Raw genomic sequence first — 27,363 nt, forward strand, 5'->3', positions numbered from 1 at the left:
GTGTAATAGGATTATACACTGCATGCTATTTCATAGTGGTTTTTTTCAGTTGATAATATATCTTTTCATGTCATCAAGGTTTAGGAGGCTTGGGGTTTTTGTTTGTTTTGCAACTGGAAGCACTGTGACGATGGACATCTTTATAATTAAATCTTTGTTGACATCATTAATTATTTTCTTAAGTAAATTACTGGAAGCGAAATCACTGGTTCAAAGGATATGTAACATCAAACTGCCCCTCAGAAACATTGTTTCACGTTAAATATGTTCAAAATATCTTCTATTTACTTAAGACAAAAATGGCCAATCCCTCACTTCCTGACATGAAGTGTGCGTGGGTGTCCTCCTCAAGCAGTTGCCCTACTATTTCTCTCCTGGGTTCACCTGGGAATGTTGCTTTTATCCTTCCATTTCCCAAGTTCCAGAGTGGCCAGAGCCCAACCTCACTTTATTTCATGTTTCTCCCTCCACCCCTAAGGATCTACCTCCTCAGTGAGCCACATGAGATCTCTTAACACCAGTTTGGAATTTCCAGAATCTCTAGGAAGAGCTCATGCCTGAGTGATGTTATTAGGCCACTGCATGGCAAGAAGAGAGGAATGCAAAAGCACATATCATTTCAACTTGTGATATTGGGTGTATCCAAGAATCTCCGTCAGAGAGCCCCAGGAAGAATGTGCCATTGCCTAGCAAGGGAGGAAGGAGGCTGGCTTCACAGGCCTGCCTGGTGAAAGGAGGTGTTCAGGCTGGCAGTATTGGAATGGCATTTACACTGGACAACCATGGGGTGTATGTGCAGTAAACCATGTCTGTGAGGCCCAAAGAGAGCAAGTGTTGTAGCAAGCCCTGCTGCTGAGCACATTGGTCCACATTCCTCATACAGGGGACAGCATGATACATCCTCTCAGGGAGTAATACTAGAAAGATCCATTTCTCTCCAGTCAAAATGACCATGATCCCTTGAATCAGGCAAAGGTAGGCTTTATCCTTCCTGCACCTCTACCTTGACTCCCCAAAAAAGAGTAAAAGTGAACTATTTTTAGCCTGGTTTCTGGGATAGCTATCTCTCTTCACCCGCACCCCCCCCCCATCTTCCTATGGCAATCAAATGTTGTGTGGCAATCAACATTTAGGTCTATACTTGCAGATATATACAGTCCTACTCCGAAAACATCTCTTAGGGTAAGTCATACCACCCTCTCAAAGCAAGGAAAGAAGAGTTAAGCTGGAGGATTTCCTGAGAGGTTAATTTGAAGCTGAACTGTGAGGCTCAAGTTCCACTCTGATTTACTTAAATAATTGAAAGGATTTACTCCCTTCCCCTTACCCAGAACTGGATGGACAAAATAAATGTTAAAATTTGTTTGCTGAAGAGTTCAGTACAGAAGTTAAAAAGACACTAGAGTGTTTCCCAAATACTGTGGGAGGGAGGGAAGGAGAAGGGGAAGGAAGGAGGACAGAAGAAGAAAAGAAGGAGCGAGAAGTAAGTTATGGCCTAAGGACATCACTTTAAACCACAGGTAGAGCCTAAGCCTAGAATAACCGCTGTGTAGTGACCCTGGCCAATTCTCCCCACCAGGTGCATAATACTGGCATTTGGAGGCTCAGTCCTAGACTGGCAGAGCGACAAGTGATCCAGGCCACATCTCAGGAGTTGACAGCTGCCTAAAAGGTGCTGAGAAGCTAATAAAGCCTAAAGAAATTTGCTGAGTATTTTTCAGACCCCTTCATTGTAACGTCCAGTGGTGTCCAATGATCTTAATTATATATTGCAGAGCACAGAAAGCAGAGGTCTGAATGCTTTCAAGTAATGTCACTGGAAGTCCTTGCCCTTCCTGGACAGTTTTGTCCCTTGGGACAGGATGTAGAGTGAAGCTCTCAGGAAAAGTTTCCAGATTTTAAATTATATTTTTCTCAAGAAGATGTTTTTAAAAAAAGTCATCAGATATACTCTCCTTGCTTTTCTCTGCCTCATATGTTCTTATTTGGCATGTGTGCAGTTTCCCCAGGCTGTAAGTTAACACATTATGAATTAGTCATATAACATTTTATTGAAGCTCATCATCAGACTACATTACTAATTTTCCAGCCAGCACTTTACCACCTGCTGTGTCAAGCAGGGTATCCTATTACCTGCCTAAGACCACTGACTTCAAGCTCCAGGAAGGGGCACTGTAGTCAAGATTTTTGAAATTTGATAGACAAGTTCATTATCATTCCATCCCCACTTCATTAGGTGTCAACCCTGTAGCTCCTTAGTCTCCTGTGAACTCTCAAAGGAAAGGTCTGTGGTTTGCTCATTTCTGTGTCCCCACAGGTGACAGTGTCTCATAGGTGACATGTTGGGCCTCCAAAAGGCGCTATACAAGAAGGGAATGAAATGAGCATGTTGAAGACTTAGTTTTTCCTTCTATCCATTTGACTTCATTTGCTTTTCTCTGGTCTGGCTTCCCCTCTGTGTCCCCATGTCTAGCACAGTGCCTGGCAGGTGACAAGTAGAACCTCCTTCAGAAGGCTTATTTGGTAAATGAATAAAATTGACATATTGAAGAGTATCCTCTCTCCTTCCCCCCTCCCTCTCTCTCTGTCTACATGTCCTTGATTATTTTATTTGTTTTTCTCTCGTTTGACTCCAGTACCATAGTGACAAACTTATAAAAATCTAAAATCATTTGAGAAAACACAAGAGCAATAGCACATCTGTGTACCCTATGTTTATAGAAAATGTGTTCATTATAAATGTTATTGGTCAGATTAAAGCTTGAATAAATGGAGAGCAGACTTGTTCATGGTAAAAGGACTATGTATCACAAAGTTGGCTGTTATTTCTAAATTGATTTGCAAGTCCACTGCGGTTCTATCATAATGCCACCAGAGTTGAGGGAAGTCAGTGAGGAGAAAAGGCATAGTTAGCAAAATTTTGTAAGAAAGTTTCTAAAATTCAAAAAAAAAAGAAAGAGAAAGAAAGTTTCTAAAATTCATCCAGAGTAATAAATTGGAGGAAATATTTTTAAAAATCTAGATAATGAATAATGGAAAAATTTATCTTTCCAGACTCTAAACCATAGACACTGCTTTAAGAATGAACAAAGCCCTGAGGTGCCTGGGTAGCTTAGTCAGTTAAGCTCTTGGTTTCAGCTCAGATCATAATCTCATGGTTCATGAGATTGAGCCCTGCATCAGGCTCTGGACTCAGTAGGGAGTCTGCTTGAAAGATTCTCTCCCTCTACTCCTCCCCCAATTTGTGTGCACTTGCTCTCTCTCTTTCTCTCTAAAATAAATAAATCTTAGGAAAAAAAAAAAGAATGAACAATGTCCTTGTGATACTGACAAAAGATATAAACAGGTTTTCTTTTTTATTAAAACAAGCATAGAAAGATGTTTTTGAAAGTCAGCTTATTAATTTTAAACCATTTGAAGACAGAGGAATCCATGAGTCCAAACCAATAATAAAATAAGTAAATGAGAGAAGGGAAAACGGTTACTTGCAATAGAATGTAGAATGGCAACGTTCAGGGAGTAGGGCAGGAGTGCCAGAGGTGGAACATTATCATTTTTTTTTAGATTTTATTTATTTATTCATGATAGTCACACAGAGAGAGAGAGAGAGGCAGAGACATAGGCAGAGGGAGAAGCAGGCTCCATGCACCTGGAGCCCGATGTGGGATTCGATCCCGGGTCTCCAGGATCACGCCCTGGGCCAAAGGCAGGCGCCAAACTGCTGCGCCACCCAGGGATCCCGGAACCTTATCATTTTAAGACCAACATGATAAAGACTGTTTTGGATAAGATCTTGTCAATAGACACTAAATCAAAGGAGGGGAGGATATATTTTGATGGAGAACAAGATATATGCATGACAGAGTAGCTCCCCGGAGATTATTAGTTGAAAGGAAAAATACCAACTGTAGAGTGATTGCCAGTGATCAAAATTAACATCGCCAATGAGGGACAGATGAACATCATGTATCACCAGCTATAATACATAGGACATAATGTCCGTTGTGTAATAGCCCAGCTGAGAAGGCCTAACCTGAATCTAATCATTAAGGAATGTCAGGCAATTGCCTCCAAATGAACAAAAGGACTGAATTCTTCACAAAATGTCTAGTTTTATAAAAGATGAAAGAGGAAAAAGACTGAGTACAAATACCACAATTAAGAGATTAAGAGACATGACAACCAAATGTAATACCTGATGCTAGACTGAACCCTATGTTGGAAAGAGGAAATACTGAGCCAATTGGTAAAATTGGAATATGAACTTTACGATATTGGGTCAATGTCAGATTTACATTAATGGATCACCCTACTGTAGTAATGTAGGAGAAATTTTTTCCCCCTTTTTAACCTTTTTTTCTTTCCCTTTTCCTTTTTCTTCTTTTTTCTCTATTTCTAGGAAATGCACACTAAAGTATCTGGAGATAAAGAGCCACGGGGAATACAACTTACTCTTAACTGTTCATGAAAAGGTTCAGGAGAAAATACTTATATAGATGATAGCTAGATGACAGCTAGGTGGTAGATAGACGATAGATAGATGATGATAGATAGATGATAGATGATAGATAGATGATAGATAGAAGATACAACTTCATGATAGATGATGGATAGATGATAGATGATGATAGAGAAAATCAGCAATAGCTAAATCTGGGTAAAAGGCACATGGATGTTCTTTGTACCATTATTGTAACTTCCCCATAAATTTGAAATTCTTTCCAAATAAAAAGGCTTTTTTTTTAAAGAGTATACACAGTTATAGTTCCATTTATGTGAGGTTCAGGAATATGCAAAACTCAGAGATGATGTAAGAGGTCAGGACAGAAATCTGGGCCTTTCCCCAGCTGCCCGGCCGGAGCCTTCTGCCTTGGTGGCCGCAGCCCTGGCCGCCAGGGAGATGGCCACGAACTTCTCGGTACACGAGAAGATCTGGTTTGACAAGTTCAAATACGAGGATGCAGAAAGGAAGTTGTAGGAGCCGCGGAGCGGGAGGCCGGCTCCTCGGCCAGGAGAGCGGCCCGTGTGACCCCGGGGGTGGCAGGAGCCAGAGAGAAGAGCAGCCCAGGCCCGGGTGACAGCAGCCTGCAGGCGTCGAGGCGTCGCGCAGCATCTGCAGGGGGCGGTTTCCAAGCCGCAGGCCCGGCCGAGCGCCTGGAGAAGAGCTGAGACCGCTCACCCACCCACCCACCGGGCGCAGCCCCTCAGACCCAGCAGTGTCCCCCACGGCCAAGCGGAGCCCCCGGCCAGGAAGGCGGCCACTGCCTTCCTGGGACGACCAGGACGATGCCATCAGCCTGTTTGGCAGTGAGGAGGAGGAGGACGAGGACGAGGACGAGGAGGCGGCGCTGGTGGCCAAGTCCTCCATCCTCCTGGGACGATGAGACAGACGTGGCCCTGCTGGAGGCCTGCGTGCGCCATCCAGTTAGACTGGCTGACCTTGGGGGGTGGGGGGGTGTCCTCCAAGCTGGTGCCGGTGAGCTATGGCATCCCCAAGCTGCAGATCCAGTGTGTGCAGCACGACAAGGTGGGGACAGACCTGCTGGAGGAGGAGATCACCAAGTTCCAGGGGCACGTGCAGAGTGTGGACGTTGCTGCTTTCAACAAGATCTGAGCCCCAGCACTGGGCCTGGGTGTGCGAGGCCCTGCAGCCAGTAAAGACTGAGATTGCAAAAAAACAAAACAAAACCTGGAGTTTACCTCTGCAGAGAGGGGAGAGGATACCAACTGCAAACGAGCTCACAGGAGCCATCTGTGGTGCTGGAAACATCTCATATCTCGATCTCAGTAATGGCTATGTGAGTGCATATATCTATATGTAAAAATGTTGTGAATTGTTGACTCAAAATGTGTGTACTTATACACATTATACCTTGATTATAAATTAAATTTTTTAAAAATGTGATTGGGAGTTGAGAGCAAGAAACCTGTACAAGAAAGGATAGAACCAGGAAGTGAAGGACGCACTGAAGGAGGTGGCATGATACCAGGAAATAGTTCAAAATTTGCCTCAGAGCCTTCACACATGAAACAACTAAACGATCTTAGAGTTCCACAGAACCACATGCAATAGGAGGCTATAACTTACCCATCCCCGCTGAAGGAATTCAGGTCAGAAAGATCCGCAAGGAGGTGGGTTAGGAAAAACTCCAGGGACTTGAACTGAGGCTTGGCCCGAAATGTGGGAATTGGAGAAGAGTGTACACTATACATCTTCCTAATTTCCCTTCTTTGACCATTTATGTAAGTTTACATTTGTGAGGCCTTTCTCTGAAACTGGTTGGTCTTTTTTAATGCACAGATACAGAACTGAAGAAAGCCATACCTATGGGACAAAGAAATAAGTGAGTGTATGTCATCTCCCTGAGGAGAAGTTTCTTAAAGGACTCCTGGGTGGCTCAGTGGTTGAGCATCTGCCTTCAGCTCAGATCGTGATCCCGGGGTCCTGGGATCGAGTCTCACATCAGGCTCCCCTCGGGGAGCCTGCTTTTCCCTCTGCCTGTGTCTCTGCCTCTCTCTCTCTCTGTGTGTCTCTCATGAATAAATAGATAAAATCTTTTTTAAAAAGAAGGTTTTTAAAAGGACTATGATGATAGATTCTCAAAACCTGGGGCTGCAAGAGAAGGCTGGCAAGACCCATGTCAGCATACTTCATTAGATCTACGCTTCTGGAGGAGCCTCTCCCATGTCCTCAACACTGTGCTAACTCTGGAGACACCAAGTGTGCTGCTCCCAGCACCTGCCCTTGAATTGCCGAAACACTCATGGGCTTATGTAACAAAGAGGCATATCACAAATGGCCAGTTGGGACCTCTCATCAGCAAAGTTAAATGAGATCACATTTTTTTCACCCCCTCTGCTCCAACACATAGCAATGATAGTCAAAATACAGTAAATTGGTATAGCCTGGTTCTGCAACAAATAAACCAGAAAAGAGGGAAGAAGTGAACAACATAAAACAGAGAACAAACCGAAGCATAAGTCTCTTAAGACATGGATAAGAAAGAAACTGAGAGCATGGGGTTACAGGAACCAAAATGCTTGGACCAAGAAGGGAGACCAAAATGGAACTTGTTACCTGAAGCTAGAAGAAGGCCTTTACCATTTCAATATCCTCTTCAAATGAAGACAGGGGAAAAGAAATAAAAACAAAACTATGTTGTCTATGGCATTTTATGTGTCAGAGATTACAGCCTAAGTTTTATAACCAAGAGATATACCAAATTCCCCCTGGCCCAGTACCTGGATGTGCAACATCTCCAGAGATTAGGATCTTTTGAAATCATTTAAAGATTCTATGTATTTATTCATGAGAGACATAGAGAGAGAGGCAGAGACACAGGTAGAGGGAAAAGCAGGCTCCCCAGGGGAGCCTGATGTGGGACTCGATCCCAGGACTCTAGGATCATGACCTGAGCCAAACGCAGATGCTCAACCACTGAGCCACCCAGGCGTCCCTTGAAATCATTTCAGACTAAAACCCCAGAAATGAAGTAGAAGCAACTACAAAACCATCAGATGAAGACAGGTGAGCAATGAGGTAAAGATAGAAAGAGAAAATACATTTTTAAGAGGAAATAAAATGTCTCCCTTTCAAAACCAAAATTCTAAAAAACACAAGAAATCAAATACTAAGAAAAAGCCAATGCGATCAACAATCAGAATGAATCCCCCCAAAAGGAAATTAAAGTTATAAACAGTACAACAAAAATCTGAACATTAATGCATCCAGCATGCTCAATGAGATGACTAAAATTTAAATTCTATTCAACACGGAAACAGACGGAAGGGAAACGAGGATGGATTGCTCTGTCATGGCATGGTGTGCTCCTCACAATTTAACTCAAAGTATGTAAAGCACATACAAATAGAATTACAAAGGGGAAAATCACAGATCTGTGATCATAGTACAAAATGACAAAATTTGAACGTATTTCTATCAGGTATGTTAAACTGATAAAGAAGCAAACAAAAATCATGAAGGACACAGGAGATTTGAGCAACACAATGAACGAGTTTAATCTAATGGATGTTTATAGAGCCATTACTCCTCGGCAGCACAAAACTCCCTCTGGACTCCTCTTGGCGTTAATGAATATTTTACTCTCTTTTGGGAAATTCATTCCAGCTTTAGTCTAGATGAGGGTCCTGCCATTTCTCCCTTTCCTGCATCAGTGCCAATAAGAATAGCTAAAATTTACTGAGCCAGGCCAAGGACTAACTACCTCGTTGGCTAACTTAATCTTCAAACTCTCAAAGGTTGTAACTTTCCAAAATGGAATCTACTGGCCAAATGTGACCCTTGAATAGTTGAAATGTGACTGGTCTCAATTGAGATGGGGTTTAAACATAAAAAACACACTGGAGTTCTAAAACTTAGTACCAGCAACAACAAAAAAGCTAACCATTAATAGTATTTATGGGCACAGACAACTTCATCTGCCCAAACACACCAGGCTACTTACTCTGTGACTATCATGGAGCAAGGCAAAAAAAACAAGATCCTTCTAAAATTGTGTCTGAGAACAAATAAAAATAAACATAAGTATTTACCTCTCCCAGCTCAAATAATTTTTGTTCTTTATTAATTTTTGTTCCTCTCACCTCTGAGTGATAAAGATTATAAAGGTGAGAATCACTCTCAGTCTCAGCATCCAACAGAACAAAACCACACTTTTTCTTTTTTTAAGATTTTATTTATTCATGAGAGACAGAGAGAGAGAGAGGCAGAGAGAGAAGCAGGCTCCATGCAGGGAGCCCGATGTGGGACTCGATCCCGGGTCTCCAGGATCAGGTCCTGGGCTGAAGGCGGCGCTAAACCGCTGAGCCACCAGGGCTGCCCTTTCTTTCTTTTTTTTTTTTAAGAAATGGTTTATCATTTCCATTTTTTGTATAAAACAGATGGGAGTAACCCAATCAACACACAACTGCTGCCACATGGGAAGGTGTTTTCATCAAATTTCCATTCAAAGAACATGCAAATGTTTCTTTTATCACATCTGCAGTAACTATGCTTTTCCATTTAACTGTTTTTAAAAATCCGCATGTCCCCACGAGCCCTCTGTCCCACTCACAGGAAGGAAGAGGATTGGTTAAAACAACTCCTTAAGCAGTTCTCTGCTGACCCCTCTTCGCAATCATTGATTCATGGAGGTGACAGTTCACGCCACCCCCGGCCACACCCCGGCCACGGAAGCCTTGGGAAGGGAATCTGAGCCTCATCACCAGGGTGATCAGCTTTGCTCTGAGATGGTGCAGGCCTCAGCCGCCAACCCACAACCCACGGGACGGTAGTGAGGCACTTCAGCTGGCGTGGCTGTGCGTGGCTGTGCAGGCAGCAGCGGCCACCCCTTCCGTGGCCCCTGGTGTGGCCCACGGGACCCTGTAGCCCAGCTCTTGCCCCCCCTCACCCTTTCCAGTTTTGCCTCCAGCCCTGGTCTCCTGCTCTCGCTCCTGCCCAACCACAGCCACCAGCGAAAACCGTACTTCTTTGAATTCTCTCCCAAACCATCGACCAGAGTTCAAATCCTGCGACAACCGCCTCCTAATACCCTTTGCCGAGATGCCTCCTGGCCCTGTGTGGAGTGCTATTTCTCTCCTTGCTGCAATCCAGTAAATTAACTGTGTTCACCAACAGCCTATTCCTGATGGCCTTTAGCTGGAGGGCCTTGGCCTCCAGCAGATTGAGGCACTGAGAGACTAAGTAGCTCATTTAAAGTCACGCAGGTTACAGGGCTACCATTGCTCCTCTTCCACCCCGCTCGTATATCGGGATCTCTGAACATCACACCCAAGAATTAGGATGTATTCAAAAGCTCCCCACCGTGTTAGCCAGCCAAAGTTGAGAAACGTTGGTGGAGATACGCCTACCGCAGCACATCTCAAACTTTAACATGTTCATTGATCCCCTGGGAAATCTTGTTAAAATGCAGATTTTGACTCAGTAATTTGAGGTGGAACTCGAGATTCTGCATTCCTAACAAGATCCCAGTAGATGCTGATGCTGCTGTTCCAAAGACTGTATTTTGAATCACAAGGTCTAGAAGTCCCTTAGAGCTGTTTTTCCAGAAATGTGCTTTGTTTCTCTATTTAAAAAAAAAAAAAAAACTTATTTATGCATTTATAGAGCACCTATAATTCATTAAGCGCTGTGCTGGCTGTTGGGGTTCCAGTCATGAACCAGACAGGACGTGTCTCTACCCACGTGAGCTGACGTTCTAGGGACTCAGAGGGAAGTATCACGTGCAGTTGAAGCCGGGAGTTGAGTTTAGGGACCTAGGGCCCTACTTCTACTCTAGCTTGGTGATGTTGGCGATCAGGACCCTGATATCTTCCCTTTGGTCTTCAACGTTGTGTTATTTTATTTTTACCCTAAATAGTAGGAATTTGGAAATCATAGATTTATTCCAGATGTATTCATTTGCTAAAGTAACTGTCATGTTGGGAGGCCACAACATATTCGAGGTTATGAGAACAGGAAGTTTGTTGTTAATAAAAGACCAGCAACTGTAATAGAATTTAAAAGTAAATTATTTAGCATCCAGGAGATAATCCCCCCAAAGATTATCACAGTTTTAAAGTAGGTCAGCTTCTGGGGACGTGTCTCTAGACCATACTTATAATAAGTGAAACTCAAATGTTTCACTGCTCTTGCATTTGAATGGTTTTGACATGAAATTTTAATTTGTCTTCAAAAGTCATAGTATGTCTGCTGCTGGGAGCTTGGGAGATTTGTTAACCCTTCCCCGGAATGTCAGAATCGCAGAACCAGTTTCTTGAAAGCTGGGATTTTCTTTCTCTTAATGTTTGGTCAGTTGTGTGGGGTGAAAAGGAGAAAAGCAGTCCTTGACACCCGAAGGCTGGCCTGGTGCACAGAACATTGCACCACACGGTGCTTCTCCGTGACCCTGATGGATAGAGGCAAAAACGAGAACGTTCTACAAACACGTCTGAACACACACAGAACAGGAACACTGTCCAAACCACAGAGATGACCACACATCCCGCTATCCTGGCTGAGAGGAGCGACCTCTGCCTCGTTGCCAAGTCCTGCATTATTAGCCTTCCTTCTAGATAAGATTTATTAAGGCATCTGACCGTAGAATGCCCCTAGTGCCTAGTAGCCGCTGACAGTTGATGAGCCCCCCACATTCCTGATTTCATATCCCTTCTTCTCTGACCATGACTTCCTTTTTTTTTTTTTTTTTAAAGATTTTATTTATTTATTCATGAGAGACACAGAGAGGGAGGCAGAGACACAGGCAGAGGGAGAAGCAGGCTCCCCGCAGGGAGCCTGATGTGGGACTCAGTCCCGGGTCTCCAAGATCATGCCCTGGGCCAAAGGCAGGTGCTAAACTGCTGAGCCACCCAGGGATCCCCTGACCACGACTTCCTATTCCAGCTCAGACACCTTATCTCAGAGGCATCGATCCCGTGGCGGCAGGGCTGGGCTTTCCATCTTCCCCAGGCCTGGCCTCAGCCGCTGCACGTTGCTGGAGAAAATCACCGCGCTGGGTTGATCGCTCCCCCTGAAGTTCGGGGTCACCAACGTCAGCGGCCGCTCACACGTGGCTTCAGGGTATGGGACAGATGGAGCAGGGGGCGTTTCCTGGTGGTGACCCCAAGCGGCCTCAAAATCTAAGGATGGGAAGAGCAGTTTGAGGTAGAATTGAGAGGTCCTGAGGGAGAAAATAAGGAACAAAGGAGAACCAGGAATGGGGATGTCATCTTCAGAAGCACTGGCTTCTAGTGGAAGAAAGTGGTATTTTGAATGTCTCTGGAACAGAAAGGAGCAAATCCCTGTCTGGAGCATGACCTTTTACAACCCATCCCCCAGGATCCCAGTCATCCTATTTATGAGCCCTTTTATGATATTTCAGAAGGAGGTTCATTTAACAAAAAAGTGCCACCAACTAGCTTAGTGCTGTGGTTTGCATGCAGGGGGAGTGGCCTAGTCTCTGGAGAGCCCTGCCTCGCTGTTACCAAGGCCGTGGGCAGGCGTGGAACCTTCCTCCCCCCTGTCCCATAAGTCCTCCGCCACATCCTTTGTTCTGTCCCTGGCTCCCACCTCTCCTATTTTTCCCTCCTACCTTGAGACATTCTAGAATCTTCTCCCAAGAGATGCCTGCTTTCTGAGCACCACCCCCACCCTCCCTGCCAGCCCTGTCCCCAGCCTTTTCCCTAAATATACCTTCAGTGTTCATAAAGGAAGCCTTTCTGCTCAAGGCAGAGCCTCAGAGCACCTAGTGTTAATGCTTCCACTCAGTAGTAGGGACGCATTCTTTCTTGGGGGGTGTGGTAGACCAAAAAACAGTGCCTCAAAAGATACAGGGGTCCCGGGGCACCTAGGTGGCTCAGTCACTTCAGTGTCTGCCTTCAGCTCAGGTCATGATCCCGGGATCCTGGCATGGGACCCTGTGTAGGGCTCCCTGCTCAATGGGAAGTCTGCTTCTCCCTCTCCCCCTGCCCTGCCCCAGCTCTTGCTCGCACTATCTCTCTCTCTCTGTTTCTCTCAAATAAGTCTTAATCTTAAATGCATATATATATGCTTGACATATGTACTCCTGCACACAGGAGTCCTCATCTCTGCAATTTGTGAATGTTACCTTACATGGCCAAAAAGGACTTTGCAGATGTGATTACAGTAAAGATCTTGAGATGAGGGGATTCTCCTGAATTGTCTTAGTGAACCCTAAATGCAATCATGTGTGCATTTATAAGAGGGGGCACCTGGTGGCTCAGTGGTTGAGCGTCTGCCCTCAGCTCAGGTCATGATCCTGGGGTCTTGGGATCAAGTTCCACATCGGGCTTCCCTCGGGGAGCCTGCTTCTCCCTCTCCCTCTGTCTCTCTCTGTTTTTTTTTTTTCATGAATAAATAATAAAACACACACACACACACACACACACACAAAAGAGGGAGGCAGAGGAGGAGAAGGCATTGTGACCACAGAGGTAGGGACCAGAGGGATGTAGCCACAAGGCAAGGAACACCAATAGACCCCAGAAGCTGGAAGAGGCAAGGAACAGATCCTCTCCTAGAGGTTCCAGAGGAAGCACAGCCCTGCTGTCACCTTGGACCGTGGCCCCAGAACTGTGAGAGAATGCACTTCTGTAGAAGCCCCCAGCTCTGTGGTAACTCGTTATGGCAGCCCTAGGACACTGATGCACAGGGTACGGGGGCACCTTTCTCTCCCCTGGCTGTGGCTTCCACCAGAAGTGGGATGTGGAGTTGAGAAAGTGCCTTCCCAACTTCTTTCCTGTTGGGTCACAGAGTTGAGGGAGCTGGTGGGCAGCCCACCAAGAAGCACATGAATGGGGGCGAGACACAGAAAGACAAATAAAAGAGTGTGGAGCAGCAAAGCAGATTCTAGGCAGGTCTTTGCCAGCATTTCTACTCTTGACCTGGCCTTGGGTCATGTGGGTCACTACCCAATGGGAGGCAGAAAGTTCGTGGCTTCGCATGAGCCCAGAAGCCCTCAGCTACACACTAGCATTTCCTGATAGGGTTGGGGGGACCATTTTTGGAGTAGAAGTCATTTTCAGGGAATGCCTTCAGGGAAGTGACCTTTCCTGAAATATCATGCCTATGCAAACTTTCAGTGTTCGGTGAGGCAAACATGGCACCTGGGGCTGACAGGAGAGGAAGGCCCAGCGGGGGAAGTACCTATCCAAGGCTGGCCCAGGGTAAGTTGACATTACTTCCTGAGAGCTGTCAGTTTAGAAGAAGCTGGAAGCACTGGGGTCTAGCCTGAAATCTTTTGCAAAAAGCCCCTTCCTTTTCTCAAACAATCCCCGAGTTCACCTAAACTTCCAACAGAATAAAAACACTTTGTGCCTTTGAGACCTACTCCTAGTGCAGACAGCCAAGAGGTCCTTCCCAGGACGTCCTGCCATGCCCTGAAGGAGTCTGGGATCCCTTAAACCAACTGTTCTCTTTCAAGCAGTTGTTTTTCATAGTTGAAATACATAAGCCTGGGGCACCTGGGTGGCTCAGTGGTTAAGCGTCTGCCTTTGGCTCAGGTCATGATCCCAGAGTCCTGGGATTAAGTTCCGCATCAGGCTCCCCATGGGGACCCTGCTTCCCTCCCTCCCTATGTCTTTGCCTCTCTCTCTGGGTCTCTTATGAATAAATAAAATCTTAAAAAAAAATAAAATACGTAAGCATTTTACAGAAACTTTGTAAAATCAAGACTAGAAGAAGAAAAAAATTCATATACTCTTCACTTGAATGGACCCACCCACCATTAGGATTTCAGAGTATTTCTTTCCTCACATAGTTTCTCGTTGGTTTCAGGAAGCTGCGATCAGAGCAATAGGGCTCCACACCACCCCTCTCCTGAGGGCTCGTGCCTGCCGGCCCAACCTGGAAAGGCCCGGCCTTCGTATTTTGCCCTGCCTGTGTTCATTGTCCTCATCATGATCTAAAAGTCCACGTGATATTATCACCCCCCTCATCTACTTAAAGCCTCGTCCCCTTGGCTCCCTGGGGACTCTGTCCTGGGCCCCACACCGGACCGTGTCTGGGACCTAGAAGAGTTGCCTGTCCCAAATACATGTGCCATGTGTTAATTGGATGGATGGATAAATTCTCTATATTCTCTTTCCTTTTAACTGTTTCCTTTTACAGAAAAACTGTGTCTTATTTTTCTTCTGGCTATAGTTGTTGGACCTACAGGAAATATGACTAAAAATGCAGTTTCCTCTGAAAAACATAAATCAAAGCCTGGTGTCCAAGCATTGTCTGGCCACAGTGTTTCTCCATCTGTCCCTCTTATTTACCCTGCATTTAAAAAAAAACCCAAGGCAGGGATCCCTGGGTGGCTCAGCGGTTTAGTGCCACCTTCAGCCCAGGGCGTGATCCGAGACCCGGAATCGAGTCCCACATCGGGCTCCTTGCATGGAGCCTGCTTCTCCCTCTGCCTCCCTCTCTGTGTCTCTCATGAATAAATAAATAAAAGTCTTTAAAAAAAATTTTTTTTTAAATAAAACCCAAGGCATCATCAAGGAGGTGGAGGGGAGAGCTGCAAAGGAAGACTGAGGACAAGGAAATGAAGACAAGGCCTGAAAGGAATCAGAAATCATACAGTAGAGTAGGCTGGACACGGGGCTTTACCATCGTGGTAAAGCCTGGTTTCCAATCCCAATTCTGCTGCTGTGAGATCTCGAGTAAGTAACTTAACTTCTCTGCACCTCTGTGCCATCATTATCCTGGAGACACCATCTCCTCCTGGTTGTAAAGGTGAAATAAGATTATGTATGTAAAGTACCTGGGGTTTTTTGAGGGGGTTAGTTACAGATATCTTTATTGGGGCGCTAGCTGGCTCCGTTGGTGGAGTGGTGTCTCTTGATCTCTGGCTTATAGTTCGAGCCCCACACTTGGTGTAGAGATTACTAGGAAAAAAAAAAGAAAGAAAAGAAAAGAAAAAAAGGTATCTCTCTCTCTCTCTCTCTCTCTCTCTCTTTTTGACAGAGAGCACAAGTAGGGGGAGCAGGAGAAACAGACTCCCTGCTGAGCACGGAGACCGATGCAGGGCTCTATCCCAGGACCTTGAGATCATGACCTGAGCCAAAGGCAGATGCTTAACAGGCTGAGCCACCCAGGCACCCAGAAAATAAAGGCATCTTTATTGATATTACCATGAAATAGCTACAAGAATAATTGCTAAATAAATAAATTACTAAATTATCACTTAGCAAATTACTATACACACTTCAATATCATGCTGACATGACAATCCTTCGACAGGGGGATGACTTACAGGGTAGGCAACTATAAAGCTCATGGTTGAGAATATAAAGTTTTTTGTAGAGAAGCACTATGTCCCCAGTCTGTATGTATGCCCGCTAGCAATGGGCATGGAACAGCAGAATAAATAACAGCTTTCTGCTTTGTTTTTATTTTCTTTCTTTCTTTTTTTTTTTTTTTTACAATTTTCATATAATAGAAGTATAGCAAATTCATATGATGCAATTCAGCTTCAAACAGTGCTGTTTACAAATGCAGAATCAAAAAAGGAAAATGTTACTTGGTTTGGGTCACAACAAATACACACATTTGACTTATAAATACTGATAGAGATACTCTTGCAAATTATCCTCAATGAGTCTTTTTTGGTGACATCTGAGTTCCTGTGAATATGGTGTCTAGGGTGAGGTCCCTAGACAGCCTGACAATGGGGCTGGTGACCAGAAAGACCAAATGATCAGGGGGTTGGAGTCCAGGGACGAGCTGGTGGTATTTCTGAGAAATCCTTTTTAAGAGGGACTGGTTCTGTAGGGGATACATCTTTTCTTTTAATCCTTCCCTTCTTCTTTTTCTTCTTTTCTGAAACATGGATGTAATGGCCGGAGCTTCAGCAACCATCTTAGAACCTGAAGGGATTCTGAGGCTGGAGACCAGGAGCTAGGAGAGAGGGAAGTATCCTGATTAGATTGTGGAGTATAGGAATGGATATTGCTGATTTTCGGGTCTCTTTTATGTGAGGGAAAAATCCATACTCTAATTTGTTCCTGCAGGGTAGGGAGAGGGGGACGGGAAGAGTGGTCTCTGATACTTAGAGAATACAGTTCTTAACTGATACAACCCTCTTAATACTGATCTCCATCCTGGGGTAACATTGGTTCAGATTTGCTCTGTTGAAAATTATGTTTCCAGCGCCACAGATGCTCCAGAGCTCCCAGGGACCAGGCTGGCTGCAGCTTTATCAGTCATACACCAAAGATCTTCTGCTGTCCTATCCTGCTTCCTTCCCCTGCTTCAGCAGGCCTTGAGCTGATAAACATCATGAGAGTTAAATAAACACAGTCTGAGTCTTCCTGCTTCCCAGCTGTGTGGCATTCGATAAACGACTTGAATTTTTACATCTATGAAAGGCAAATAACCACCTCTCCTTCGGAGTTATTGTGTGGATTCAGTGAGCTAGTGCATGGAAAGCATCCGGGACTTCTAACGGCATATGCTAATAGTATTATTAGAACTTCCTTTGGCAAAAATCTCATTGTCCATTCAGCTTTGCACAGTGATTCGTAGAAAGGAGCTACATACGGAGTGCTCATTAAACAGCAGACAGTGGGATTTATATGTATTTTCCCTTTTAATCTTCAGGGGAACCCTACAAGGTGGTTATCACTAATATCACCATTTTATAGTTGAGGAAGTTGAGGCTCAGATAGATTAAATAACTTGCCCAAGTTCACACAGCAAGTAGTGGAGCCAAGATTCAAATTTGGTCTCTCAAAAAAAAAAAAAACAAAAAAAACAAAAAAACAAATTTGGTCTCTCTGTATCCAGAAGTGTGAAATAACAAGAAATATATGTATTGATCTCTGCCCTTGGTTCCTGACACAGAGCGCCTAAGACCCTTATAAATAGGGGTGCTAGGAAAATCTTTTGTTCTAATATTTCGTCTTTGGCCCCAGTTCCTGACATTGAGCTCAGAATTTCCCTTCACTAGAATTTTGTTCTAATGTTCAAAATTCTAATGAATTTTGTTCTAATTTTGTTCTAATGACTCGTGGTGGGCTCCTGGATGGGGGCTGGTCACCAGATAGACGTGTTATCACAAATGGTGATTAGAAGCTTGGAACTTTTAATGCCACCCCCCATTCTCAGGAGAGGGGGTAGGGGATGGAAATGGAGTTCATGTTCCATCACACCCATGTGATCAAGCTCCATAAAAACCTCCATGGTACAGGCTTGGGAAGCTTTAGGGGTTGGTGGACACTTCTACTTACGGGAAGGTAGCACACCCCAAATCCACAGAGACAAAAGCACCTACTCTTGAGACCCTTTCAGACCTTAACCTGTGTCACTGGCTGTTCATCTATATCTGTTATCATATCTTCTATTATATAATAAACTAGCAAACGTGTTTCCCTGAGTTTTGTGAGCTGTTCTAGCAAAATGATGGAATCCAAGAAGGGGATCATGGGAACCTCCAATAAGAAGGAAAGTTGGACAGAAGTTGTGGGTGACCTGGGGACTACTACTTGGGTGCCACTGACATCTGAAATGAAGGCTGCCCTGGGGGACTGAGCCCTTAACCTGCGGGGTCAGCACTGATTCCGTCAGAATGGAATTGAATTGTAGGACACCCACCTGGGGTCACAGAGAATTGGTTGGCTTGGGGGAAACCCCCACATGCGGTGGCCAGAAGGGCCAGAAATGCAGTGCTCTTTACAACTCACAGAGAACAGAGTCTTAAAGGACAGACCCAGGAGTGTGCTCTTCCTGAATGGGAAGCCAGAGTTTTAACTACGTCAGGGCACAGCCTTCTGTCCTGTGGCTCCTTCTCTGCCATCAAACCCTTACGAAAGCAGCAAGGGCTAAAATAAGAATTACTAATTTAATATTAGCAACTGGAGGTTTTGGCGGGGGGGGTCTCGGGGAGAACACAGATTTAGATATTTACTTATATATTTATATATTTTAAAATTTAGGGGATCCCTGGGTGGCTCAGCGGTTTAGAGCCTGCCTTAGGCCCAGGGCCTGATCTTGGAGTCCCGGGATCGAGTCCCGCATCCGGCTCCCTGCATGGAGCCTGCTTCTCCCTCTGCCTGTGTCTCTGCCTCTCTCTCTCTCTCTGTCTCTCATGAATAAATAAATAAAATCTTTAAAAAAAAAATTTATATCCACCGTGGAAAGAGAACCCTCAGTGCCTACTCTAGACCAAACTAGGGCACGACTGAAGAATGAGCTTGCACTGCTCGTGAAGTTGGAAGAACTGTGAGCTTCTGTGGGAGCCCCAGAGGGAGGGAGAGAAAGGAATGGAACTGGAGAAACTGGACGAGCTGATTGGAAGCCGAGCAAGAAGGCAATGGGGCTCAGAAGAGACAGTGAGAGGCGAGGCACAGGGGCCAGGTGTGGCTGAGGGACTTCTGGGGACAGGGATGCCCAGTATCTGGTATTAACCGACCTGCTCTGCGGGTCCAAGTGCCCCCAACCTGACCTATGGTCATCTGCAAACCTTCAGTAGAAAAGATTGCACACGGTGTGAGTGGTGCTGGGGGAGGCAGAGGAGGGAAGCCCATGGGATGTTCGGACAAATGCAAGGCCAGAGAGAAGGAAACGGCCACAAGAGCCAAAATGGGATCTAGACATCAGGAGAAGCAGGAAATCAGAGTAAGTGATAACCAGGAGAGACACGTGCATTTAAAATCCTCCCCACGTATGGAGGAGGTCAGGATTTTGGAGGACGTGAGCCATCCAGGGGGTGCTGGCAAAGGCTGGCGGGAAACTGGTAAGTGGCCTCCTCCTCGGTGCTCACGTCCCTGCAACAGGAGAGCCAGGCCCCGGGACAAGCACAGCCTGGGCTTCCTCCAACCAGGTCCCCTAAATGAGGGAGAGACACATCCTCACCCCGTCACCTGGGGGCTCGTGTGCACCTGTGTGCGCAGGCAGGGAAAATTCTCCAGGCCTGGGGCTGCCTCAACCTCCCCCTCCCCTTAGGACCAGCCTTGGCCAGCTGCCCAGGGCTGGAGGGAACCATGCATATGAATGAACTCTGCCTGGACCTAACCTTTTCCCTTCTCTGACAACGATAAAAATAAAAGCTCCTGACATCAATACTTAATGGGAGCAGGCCTTGCATGCTGATGAAAATCTCTGCAGAGCAGCCACCTGGAGGGAAAAAAACAAGGGGATTTATTAACCCTCAAGCTGCAAGACCACGGGTCCCCCAAAGGCCTGGTCTGCCAGGCAGGGAGAGCCTCACATCCTCCTCCTGGAAATGAACCTGTTTAGTTATTCCTGCGTGTGGGGAAGAGGCAGGTAGGGGAGGGGTGTCTGTTTGGCTGAGGGATGGCCCAAGGTGGTCAGACCCTTGCCCCTGGCCCCCTGCCCCCCTGCCCCCCTGCCCCTGACAGCACAGAAAAACTAAACAGGTTATTCCCAGTTTTCACAGCGAACACCACCCTGGTCCCCCCCTGAATGTGGTCTTCCAAGGTGCGGGACATGAGGAGGCCTTCGACTGCCTCCATTTTGACCTCGAACTTTCTAGTTGGTTCTCTTGGCAGGAGACTCTGAGGGTAAAATATCCTCTGCTGGGAACCAAAACTACCCTCTCAAGCAACACAGACTGCCCCGAGCCGGCCAAACCCCACCCGAGACTGACCCCAAGACAGTGACTGGTTCGGCCTTTGCTGCCCACTCACCTTTGCCCCACCTTTTCCTCATGTAAGCCTGGAAGTATTCTCAGCACTGTGAAGACAGTCTTTGAGACATCAGTCCCCTGTCTTCTGGTGTTGGTTTCACTGAAATAAATGCCTTTCTTGTTTCACCACCTCTCATTTCTCTGTCTTTGGATTTCTTCAGTGGCGAGCGACTGAACTAGGTGTGTCTGGGGCCCTGGGAGCCAGGTGCTCTTGCACTCCTTTGCCCTGGCTCCGAGGGAGCAGCCTAGAGTGGAAAGACGAGACAGCCTTGGGTCCAAAGGCTGCCGCCAGCACCTGCAAGGTGGGAGACTGTGTATAAGCAGGAACCGTTTCCTCCCCAGCAAGATGGGGATGGCAGGCCTGTGCATACAGGCAAGTCCTAAAGGAGGGAGGAGAGGGTGAGCACAAAGTGCTTGGAACGGAAAATGTGCTCTCGGCTGATGGCAGGCTACATTTGAAAGAACCCCAAGCCCTTCCCCACAATTTGTTCTTTTGCCTGAGTCAACTAGAAAGGCAAGCAGGAGGAGCAGAATGTGATCTCAAGGAAGAGAAGTATTTGCAAGTACCTCCCAAGGATCCAACAGGGGCTGAGGGCTTTCCTGAAACCAAAGAGTAAATGTGTGGGAGATCCTAAAAGGAGCCCAGCCACCCAAGACCAATCTGTGCTCTCCACCCCCCACCTCACCCTACTGGGGGTGGGCCTGAAAGCCTGCTGCCCCGGGCACACAGACCATTTGTATCTAGGGGAAGGTTGGAAGAAGGTAGGTGGAAGAAGGTAGGGCTGAAACAGTCTTGAGGGGAAGGTAGCTGCCATGCTGTGGAAACAGTCAAGCAACCCATGTGAAATGGGTTGAACTGAGGCCCTTGGCCAACAGCCACTCACCCTGCCAGCTGCAGGAGTAAGCCACCTTAGAAGTGGAATCCTTGTATCTTGCTGCCCCAATCAAGCCTTCAGTACATCAAGCCAGAACAGCTCAGCCAAGGTGCCTCCAGATTCTCTCAGCCTGTGGAAACTGATAATAAAATTATTACTGTTGCTTTAAGCCACCAAGTTTCGGGGACATTTGTTACGCAGCAATAGAAAACCAATACACTCTTTTACATAGTACAATTCCAAGTAAAAATTCATTTGAAAAACTCTTTTGCATAAAACAAAACAACAGCAAACAAGAGAGTTTGTAAAGCAACCATCTAATCCAACTTCTTAATCCATTGATAAGAAACAGAGCCACAAAATGTCAAGATGTGGTGAAATAACCAAGTCATGGCAGAACCAAAATCAGCGCTCAACTCTGATTTCTATCTCATTACATCCCATTCAACAAGATCAGGTATTCAGCGAAGAAGGTATTCAGATTTTGATTTAGAGAGAAGATGAGTTTATCCAAACTGGTTATTAAGGCAAATACCAGGATGTTCATGAGTGGCTATTAGGTAAATACGGTCTTCAGTTTTTATTTGACACCAAGAGTTGAAGGAAATGATAAAAGAGGTCACTGTTTATCACCATCCTGAACATATCACTACCCTGAATGATGACTTAGAACTCTAAGGATCTCTTAAAAAAAAAAAAAATGTATTTTATAAATAAGCTTGAAACTCATCTATCCATTAACTAAAAATGTTGCTGCCCAAACATGGGAATTTCCCAAACACCAAATCAGTGATTTGCAACATAAATAAAGCAATCAGAGTGATGAAAATAGATGGCTTTCAGCAAAATCCGTTTCTGAGTGTTGTTGTGACAGGGAGAAGGAAAACCATTTTCAGGCTGAAATCTTGACTGAAAATGAGCTGAGAATACACTGAATATTGTCACCTGTCTCTGAAACCCAGTCGTTACTTATGTTGTTCCACAGCAAAGAGGGTACAGATGTAGCTGGGATAAAGAAAGTAAGTGCACAGAGGGAATTCAAACCACACTGCCTCTGACGGTATAGTACTAATTTGTTCCCCTACTATAAGGCAGATTGCAGATGCCATGCTGACTTCTCTCCGAGGTGGATGCAAAATTCTAGAAAATAGCGGAAGACCTTTGCCGTGTCTCTTCAAATGACCAGTTCTCAGATCTCTCATTTGAACACTCCTTTTCTATTGCTATTTATGTTGCCATCTGGAACATACAGCAGCAGGGGGCATGGACCCCAGAATTGCTGGAGTTCCTGGTGTTTCCTCTGGCTCTCTGAAGAGCAGTGATGTGGAATGTCTCATATAAGCAAGTTATAGTAACCTGGGTCACTATAGCACTACATGGGTATTGCAACCCCTTCCCCTTGACTCGAGACATGATTTATATTATGATGTAATTTATGTAAATGTCACCTAGTTACAGTCAAAGACTGATACAATGGGACCATTGAAACAATCTGAGCACCGCTGTAGCCCTCAACAGGGTCTTTTAGGTAATAGTTTGTGGATTCTACAAGCCTCTCCTCCAGTTTTAAACTGGTGTCTAGATCCTCAACATTTCCTTGCCTCAGGGATTATTGTAGACAGAGGAGAAAACAGGAGCTACTCTTTTTTTTTTTTTTTTAAAGATTTTATTTATTTATTCATGAGAGACACAGAGAGAGCAGCAGAGAAACAGGCAGAGGGGAGGCTGTGGGGAGCCTGATGTGGGGACTCCATCCCAGGACCCCAGGATCACGCCCTGAGCTGAAGGCAGACGCTCACAACCACTGAGCCATCTAGGCATCCCCCAAAACAGGAGCTACTTAAAGTTGAAAACACCTCTTGAGTTTTGAAAACTGGGAGATTTCGAGGCACGTCAGGCTTTCCTGCATAATCTGTAAAGAATTATCACACTAGTATGCCTCGAAGCCATTTCTATACCCAGTCACATACAACAGACACTTTGCTAAGGTTTGGCTTTCCATGTGAGCCAGCACCCTCAAAGCTCTAGGCAGACTGGCCTGCTGCTTGGTTGATGACGTCTCAGGCTCCCAGGTGGTAACCAAGCTCACATTCTGGCAAGCCAGGACATCTAAAACATTGAAAGGACGTCAAAGAGAGAAGAATTTACCACATTTACAGGTTCTCTAGGTTAAATGTGGTGGGTAGACTTTCTTGGCTTGGTTCCCAAGCCTCAACGTAGGAAAGAAAATAATAATTTTCAAAGTCCAGTTGCAATTCCTGTAGAGTTGCCCAAACTGCCTGGCTCTAGATTTGCAGAGCAAGCCCAAGGCAATCTGTATGGTTATTTAACACTCTATTGTACCTCCTAAATTAATTATCAGGCCAAACCTAATGAGAGCAGCCTTTGGTGTGATCAAAAATCATCTTTGCAAATTTTTTTATGATCACAAAAGAGGAGACTGACTAGAAAAATTATCCTAAATTTGAAAATAAATAAAAGAGGTTATTGGAGGGGGGTGGGTGCCTGAGTGGCCCAGTCAGTTAAGCATCTGCCTTCTGCTCAGGTCATGATCTCGGCGTCCTGGGACCGAGCCCCGCATCAAGCTCCCTGCTCAGTGGACAGTCTGCTTCTCCCTCTCCGTCTGCCTCTCCCCCCTTCTCATGCCTGCTCTCTCTTTCTCACTCAAATGAATAAATAATAAAATCTTTATAAAAGAGAGAGAGAGAGAGAAATTATTGGGTATTCTTTCAGAGTATGATACTGGAAGGCCACTTTTGATTGGCTTTCTATTGACCAGGCTATTTTACAGTCCTGCAGGGGTAGAGGCCAGTTCATAGGAAACTGGGGGTCACGTAGATGATGCCAAATAAATGTAAATTTCATCTGATAGCAAGACAATTAGTTTCCACTGTCAAAAATGATATTCCCCAAGTCCTTTGTTTGTAGGATATTAACCAACCTCACATTTATGAACAGACTCATTTTGATTTTTTTTATCTGACTCGTAAAACTCTGTTCTTCAAGTTCTTGTTTGAATTAGTTTTATTATATTATGGCTCTCTAATGAGTGAAATAAAATCTTTGAAGTGTTTATTTGCTATTCATATGAAGGTCATGTATTTAACTTTTGGAAAAGTATTCTTTAGCACATGCACTGAACATATTCCAGAGGTTTTGTAATGAGCCTCCTTAGCCCAATTTTACCCTCCAGATCCAGATTTAGCTTCCCATTGTCCAGCTCTGACTATATCACTCCCTTGCTCCTCTTGGTGAAGAAAGGTTCAAATACATTAGATTAGTATTCCAGACCTTTTAAAAATCATGCCCCCACCTCTCTAGACCTACCACCCAGGTAGAGAGTAGGAACTCAGTAATGCTTGGTAACAAATGGATGAATGAACCCATTGCTACTATTTTCCCGAAGGCAGTGGTTTGCTTTTTTGTTGCTAAGAAATAATGAAAGCTATCCCTTACCCTTATTGGGCACCCCACCTAAAATATTTTGGTTGTCCTTGTCTTAGTTTGGCTATTCCCAGAGGTAGACCCTAAGACAAAGATTCAAGAACAAGTAGTTTATTTGAAAGGTAATCTCAGAAAACACCAGCAAAGGATAATTAGCCAGGGAAGAGAAAGGAAGTGATAAAGCGTGTGTTATTAAACCAGTGGCCACAGTAGGTAACTGGAGGGCAGTTCTACTGGGGTGCCCTCAGGGTAGAACAGGACCCTCCTCAAAGATGTCCCAACAAAGAGATGAGGATACAGAGGGTATTTATCTCCTAATTCCCCACCTGTCATTGGTTGAGTGTTGCTTTTAGGGACATTATCTCATAGTTGTAAGCATGCTCTCTCAGCCAGACATAACCCCTCAGGCAGAGAGCCAAAGATCTTCACAGTACGCAGCCTGTTAGGCACCTACAGCCTGGGCTACCACACCGGAGAAGCTTCCAGCCAAGTAACTCAAGGTATTTACCCCAGATTAAAAGACAAACTCTGGGGGATCCCTGGGTGGCTCAGCAGTTTGGTGCCTGCCTTTGGCCCAGGGCGCGATCCTGGAGTCCCGGGATCGAGTCCCACGTCGGGCTCCCAGCATGGAGCCTGCTTCTCCCTCCTCCTGTGTCTCTGCCTCTCTCTCTCTCTCTCTCTCTCTCTCTCATAAATAAATAAATCTTTTAAAAACAAACAAACAAACAAACAAAAAAACTCTGTTCTCCCACCACCTCTCTGTCAGAAGCTGAGTTTTTTCCTGATTATATTCTCATACTACTGAGTTCCAATACCATCCTAAATTTAGGCATTATAGCTTTCCAATATATTGAAGGGTCTCAAGAGTCTGAACTCACTAGTATCAAAAAAACAAACAAGTGATTAAAAAATGGACAGAGGGGACACCTGGGTGGCTCAGTGGTTGAGCGTCTGCTTTTGGCTCAGGGCATGATCCCAGGGTCCTGGGATTGAGTATCGCATGGGGCTCCCCACAGGGACCTTGATTCTCCCTCTGCCTATGTCTCTGCTTCTGTGTGTCTTTCATGAATAAATAAATAAAATATTTTTTAAAATGGACAAAGGACCTTAACAGACATTTTTTCTGAAGAGGACAGATGGCCAACCGACACATGAAAAGACGTTCTACATAACTCAACAGGGAAATGCAAATCAAAACACAGTGAGATATCACCTCACACCAGTCATAATTGCTAGTATCAAAAAGACAAGAAATAAGTGTTGGCAAGGACATGTAGGAAAAATGAACCCCGTGCTCTTTTGGTGGGAATATAAATTGGTGCAACCACTATGGAAAACAGTATGGAGGTTCCTCAAAAAATAAAAAATAGAACTACCCTATAATCTAGCAATTTCCCTTTTGAGTATTTACCCAAAGAAAGTGAAAACACTAATTCAAAGAGATTTATGCATTCCCTATGTTCATTGAGGCATTATTTACAACAGCCAAGTATGGAAGCAGTCTAAGTGTCCACCAATACATGAATGGATAAGATAAAGAAGATGTGGAATATTACACATTTGATATAATGGAATATTACTCATTCATAAAAAAATAGAAGCTTGCCTTTGTGACAACATAGGTAGACATAGTGGGTATAATGGTAAGTGAAATAAGTCAGACAGAGAAAGACAAATATTTATACGATCTCATATGTGCAATCTAAAAAAACAAAGCAAATGAACAAACAAAATAGAAACAGACTCATAGACACAGGAAACAAACTTGGCAACCAAAGGTGGGGGATGGGGGGGCAGGCAAAATCGGTGAATGAGATTAAGGGGTAAAAAGTTCCAGTTATAAAATAAACAAGTCATGGGGATATAAAGTAGAGCATAGGGAATATAGTCAATAATATTGTAATAACTTTGTATGGTGACATATGGTAGGTAACTAGACTTCTCATTGAGATCATTTCATAAAGTACAAAAATATCGAATCACCATAATGTACACCTGAAACTAATAGGATATTGTGTGTCCATCATACTTCAATTTTAAAAAAAGATTGTATAATGAGATTGGTTAGGAATCCTGCTGGCCTTTGTGGCATTACTTCTCCATGCATTTAATGTGCTCCCTCTGGGTTCTGTTTAGCATGCAGGTCACAATGTGAGGAAGCAGAGGGGAAGCGGAGAGACTAAGCACTGGAAATCAGAATCATCTTTGTTAAAAGATATTCTACATGTAAATGGGGAAGGCCAACAGGAGGCTCATATCTCTCTGCAGGAGGTGCTTGAAAAGCAATCACAGGAAGTTATCTGGTCACCTCTGGAATGGAGGCTGGAATGGAACACAGCTTTGGGAACCCATTGGGCCATGAGAAATTTTAATCAGTGGCAAACTGTAACAACCATCATTGTGATGTGATGCAGTTAGAACAAGGCTGACTCCCAGTTCAGGCTGGATAATTATACTTGGAGCAATGCCATATAAGCCGTGAACTTATTCACGAAACTGTCAGGCCACTACCACATCCCTCTGCCTCTCCTCCCTACTTTCAGGAAGTTCCTTATCTCCCTGGGTTCAAGGATTCAGATTTGCAGTAATACTTATGAACAATGGTTCTTAAACTTTAGCTGCATCAATATTACCTGGAAGTTTGTTAAAATACAGTTGCTGGATTCCACCTCCAGACTTTCTGATTCAGTAGGTCTTGGGTAAAGTTACAGCTCTAAGTTCCCAGGCGCTACTGTTACAGCTGGTCCAATGATCACACTTGGAGGAGAACTATAGCATCCTAGACCTACTGGTTTAGAGTTTCCATTTTGGTAAGATCTTTAGGTGATACACGAAGTCACTGAAGTATGAGAAACACTATTTCTTTGGTTTTCTCAAGGATGGTACCATTCTAG

The 27,363-nt window shown here is 44.8% G+C and overlaps 1 long non-coding RNA gene and 1 pseudogene across 1 annotated transcript; one reads left to right on the forward strand and one right to left on the reverse strand.

Annotated features, from left to right (window-relative positions):
* Positions 1-1,912: 1,912 nt before the first annotated feature.
* Positions 1,913-6,714, reverse strand: LOC140614028 (uncharacterized). The gene is made up of 3 exons (XR_012014929.1): positions 6,651-6,714; positions 6,089-6,325; positions 1,913-2,010 (listed from the first exon to the last, which is right to left on the reverse strand). It is a non-coding gene; the product is annotated as an uncharacterized lncRNA (long non-coding RNA).
* LOC140613725 (elongation factor 1-delta pseudogene) lies at positions 5,039-5,905 on the forward strand (annotated as a pseudogene).
* Positions 6,715-27,363: the final 20,649 nt, after the last annotated feature.

The sequence above is a fragment of the Canis lupus genome, chromosome 22 (assembly GCF_048164855.1).
Source record: "Canis lupus baileyi chromosome 22, mCanLup2.hap1, whole genome shotgun sequence".
Classification (NCBI taxonomy): domain Eukaryota; kingdom Metazoa; phylum Chordata; class Mammalia; order Carnivora; family Canidae; genus Canis; species Canis lupus.